The 4,592-nt window shown below is 40.6% G+C and overlaps 1 protein-coding gene and 1 long non-coding RNA gene across 4 annotated transcripts in view; one reads left to right on the plus strand and one right to left on the minus strand.

The window, feature by feature from the left end:
• arb2a (ARB2 cotranscriptional regulator A) overlaps window positions 1-4,592 on the minus strand; it is a 143,932-nt gene that overhangs the window by 118,330 nt on the left and 21,010 nt on the right. The window lies entirely within an intron of this gene.
• LOC106520426 (uncharacterized) overlaps window positions 201-4,592 on the plus strand; it is a 10,694-nt gene continuing 6,302 nt past the window's right edge. The window contains exons 1-2 of the long non-coding RNA XR_001310553.1: window positions 201-297; window positions 711-759. This is a non-coding gene — a long non-coding RNA (uncharacterized LOC106520426). The remainder of the gene's footprint in view (window positions 298-710; window positions 760-4,592) is intronic.

Genomic DNA, 4,592 nt, shown 5'->3' on the forward strand with positions numbered 1-4,592 from the left:
TCCTTCATTGCGGCGCTGTGACGTATGCGGCCGACAAATTCGACCTTCGGAGGACCTGTCCTAACATTTTGGACACAGCCAATAATGAATGATAAAACAAAAACTGGTTTATTAAATAAAAAAGAAAAAGGCTGACGTGGCAGCATAGAACTAACAAAAAATAACGAGGGTAAGAACAAGGCTTGAGGCTTGATAAAAGCAATGATCCAACGGCCGTAATGGAGACATGACACTGGTTAAATACAACTGAGGATGATTGGGAGTGGAAGCACCTGGGTGAATACAGACCATGGACAGGTGAGTGTGGCAGGCTGGAAAAACACTAAGAAGCTACTGAGGATTACATGACACAGGAAATGGAGAAAACTAACAGGAAATGAGAAAAGGCACAAGATGAAAAAACAATAAAACAGAAGAATTCGAACAAAATTAACCGTAAAAAGCAAGAATCATGGTATATGGACTTAAATCTAATCTAAATGTCTCTTGTGGTTACTTGCATGTTTTATTTAATCTTGACATAATTGCTGGTGGGCCAAATCAAATGGCTTGGTGGGCCAGTTTTGTCCCATGGGCCCCATTTTGGGCACCTGTGCTTTGAACTCTAGAAATCCCAACAAATCAAAAGTTTTTGAAACATTTAAAACCAACACATCTGGCACCAACAACCACAACACATTCAAAGTCATTTAAATCCCCTTTCTTCCCAGTTCTGAAGCCCAGTTTGAACTTCTTCATCGTCTTCACCAAGTCTACAAGGTATTGCTGCCACGTGATCGGATGATTAGACATTTGTGCTAACGAGTAACTGAACAAGTCCACCTAATAAATATGGATGCCAGCATGTACTTTATTTACAGCCACAGTTTTGGCATTAACCAATAACAGAAAAATGGTGCTGTTGCTTGCCTGTAACCCTAATGTAGCCCCCAGAACACCTGCTAACCCCCATTTAAACACAAAGTTTCCTCTCATCGATCAAAAGCATGAAAGTGGTACTGGAGAGATTACAGCAGACTTCAACTTTAACCTGAAGATACTCTCTGCATTTGATTGTGTGTGTGCATGTGTGCTTGTGTGTTCCTTTAAGAATGTGCCGAGCCCAAAAGAATTCACAGTGGGTCACAGATCTGCTCAACACTTACTTCTCACAAACTCAATTTCCCGTTGGAGCATCAACAGCTAGGCGCTTTTAACCTCTGCAAACATAGTGTGAAGGAGGATTCATGCAAAATTTACAGGAGGATGAAAGAGTCTTTATGTCTGCTTGCATAGTCTATGTGTCTGCATGTATTATTAATTGACAGAAATGCGTAAGGTAGATATACAGGCACATTTATTTAAAAACATAGTAAAGGTTATGTTACAGTTGTCAGACAGTTAACGTGCTGCTGCACAGAAAGACGACTTTGCAAAAGACTGTGAAGATTTTTTTTCTACGAGTTTGTGTTCCTGTGTGTGTGCGGTTGCATGGGTGTGTTGGCCGTACAAGAGTGTTCCCAGTGAGAGAGGGAAGAGGTATCCACCACTCACTGCCTGGGGCCTTTTGGCAAAGAGACTAAACAAGACCTTCCCAATGGGACACGCATAAACAGCCTGCAGCTGCAAATGACCTACTACCCACCTCAGACAAATACACACACAACTGATGTGGATGAACACATAAAGACAAAGCCTTTTTGATTGTATAATTTGATAAGTTCAAGAAAACAGAATCTATTATCACACATGAGCTAATAAAGTATACTTTACAGTTTGATAAACTTTCACTTTTCTTTGTTTCATTCTATTGTTCTTCAATCTTCTCATTGCCTAAGAAACACAAAAACATGGCTGTGTCCTAATAATATACATTGTCATCCTGCTCAAGTCATGGATTTTTGTATTCTAAACATGTTATGTTTTTGGATCTGTTATTTAACACTGTAAATTTAAAGCAACCTATACAAACTTTCAACTTTATCACTGCAGCATACAGTATATTAATAACAAACATTTCTTATTTTGACAAGCTGTAATGGTTACTATATTATGCATTCTCTGTGTTAACAAAGGCTGAGATTCACTTATTAAAATAATGTCCTTTTTTTGGTAAATCCCAGCCTAAATTGGTAAAATCTATGCTTTCTGAAACTTCTGTCTGTAGATGTATGGAAGAGCATAACTGCCACTGTGGTAGTGATACGGCCACCATACAAAGCAAAGCTGTGTATTAAGAATAGTGTTTAACTTAATTTCATCTACTGTTAACTGTCTTTTCATTCAACAGCATATTTAGAAAAAAAAGACCTATGGCCTGAGGATAAACACATCGTTTTGATGTAATTCTCTTACTAACAAATACAGGCCACTTGCCAAAAGAAACTGAATGAGACCACAATCACAATATTGTTACAATGTGTGCACACACAACACAGATAGGAGATGACGTACGATTAACCTGGAGCACATAATCAGCTGAATTATCATGGAGCATACCGCACTAACCTACAACATGAACAAATGTATATTCTGCAAAAGACACTTAATATGCTTTTATTAATTTTTTTCAAGAAGGAGATCACTCAATTGTTCATATGAACAAAAGGGGAGGGGGAGTGTGGGGGGGCAGATAAATCGGTCTCTGGATATCTTGCTTGGACGTCAGTTGATAAAATTTTGCATACACCAGCAGCAGTGCTGTTAGGACAGGGAATACCAACACAAAATAATGTTTTTTTTCTCCCTCTGATCAATTTTTAATTTGGCCCATGCAGCCAAGCCCTTGGCGGCTTGGCCCCAGTAATTATGGTGGGTTATTGACAGCTGCCTTCCCGCGGGAGACTATTTAAAAGAGGTTTAACCCGAGAGCAAGTCCAGACCCCACACCCGCCTTTGAAGGTGTCAAGTGCATTGATCTGAGCTGCAGGATGCGCTGGGACTTTCCTTCCTTGAGGTGTGAGTGTGTACGCTTCTATGTGTTGCTTGCAGGATTACTATTACAAGGCCATGGCAAGGCAGAACATCTTACGTGCTTTAAACAAACGCACACACCAACTGTCCTCTGGCTAAACCGGCTCGCTGGTAGAATGATACCTGTTTGGTTTCTGCAACCACCTGATGCCCCGAGAGTGCACTCTAGTAGTCCAAACACACACTAACAAAAGTACAAACAGGTTAACTTGGACTTCAAGATGATTATAATGGATTAATGAAACATGCAGTGAATGAGTGATGATTTGAGAGATAAAGAACAGAGATTTTCTCATTGCATAAAGGCCATGACACTACACAAACAAATGACAGAGAGTGCAGCTGATGTCAGAAGAAGACATCAACCAGCCACAAAAGAAAAAGAAAGAAAAAGAATGAGGAGGGGGCTGACAGAAATTAGTGGAGGATTTCTGTGTTTGAGTTTGCCTGCCTCACTGCCCCCTTTCAGTCTCCTATTGAAATTCTGGGCAGACAGAAACCCCAAGGCTTTTGACACACTTCTGAAAACACCACACACCCCTTTTCTTTCCAATGAGTCTCCAGTGTCAAGCCTGACTCACTATCAAGAGAGTTATGGAGAGAGCTTGAGTGAGATGGAAAGAAATGTAGTGACAGCCACTATAGATCAGTTTTTTTTTTGTAGTAACTTTCAAATTAAGTTATCTGTGAAGACAGAACATGATTGTGGTTTGTGTGAAGCTGCTGGTGCATCTGTATTAAAGTGGATTTGAAAAAATTATTTTGTTAAGTCTGTTAAAATCTACTGAAAAAGTCTTAAACTATTTTTTTTTCACCTTTGAAGACGGTTGGTGATTGAAAAAGACCACCAACTATTTCCGCAATAATATTTTTTCTCGAAGTGTGTCACATTTTAAGAAAAAAAAGTTTTCCAACAGCTGCTGGAAACTATTGCCGAAACACACAAAGTGAAAAAAGTTACAGCCAAAAAGTTTAAAAAGTAACGTCAAGTACTAGGATAAAACTATAGTGTATCATGTGGCATATAAGAGCAAAGTCCATATAGCAGTATTCACGAAAAGTCCTTCAATGTGAACACAAACCAACTCTTATTGGCCACATTAACAATGGCTCTAACTAACGAACCCACCTTTTATTACTCAACACACCTTCCTTCCTCAATTATTCTAACTGTAACCTCACTATCTACAGCCCCCCTCCCTCCCCCTACTCTCCCATCCCCTCTAAAGCCCCATGGCATGCACCCTCCACCTCCACCACCTCAGTCTCAGGATGCAGAGCATTGACAGGGCCAGAAGGTAATGATACAGCTGCCATGATGCAACAAGCAGACCTGTCGACTGTCAGGAATTGAAATCATGAAGGAATAAGCTGTCATTAAGAGGCCCTCTCCCAGTAGTGGAGCTGTCAGACGGCTGCCTTCTGCCTACTCTCTCCCTCAATACTCCCGTCTCTCCTCTGCCAGTCCCACCTTATTTGCAGTCACTCCCTCATCCTCCTCTCATTTCTCTCTTCCTGAATCAATCCTTTCTGTACTGCTCTCCTTCTTTCCTCTTCTGTCCTATTCCAACCAATCATAACCCCCCCCCACTCTCTCTCTCTCTCTCTCTCTCTCTCTCTCTCTCTCTCTCTCTCTCTCT

Source organism: Austrofundulus limnaeus, unplaced genomic scaffold (genome assembly GCF_001266775.1).
Source record: "Austrofundulus limnaeus strain Quisiro unplaced genomic scaffold, Austrofundulus_limnaeus-1.0 Scaffold92, whole genome shotgun sequence".
Classification (NCBI taxonomy): domain Eukaryota; kingdom Metazoa; phylum Chordata; class Actinopteri; order Cyprinodontiformes; family Rivulidae; genus Austrofundulus; species Austrofundulus limnaeus.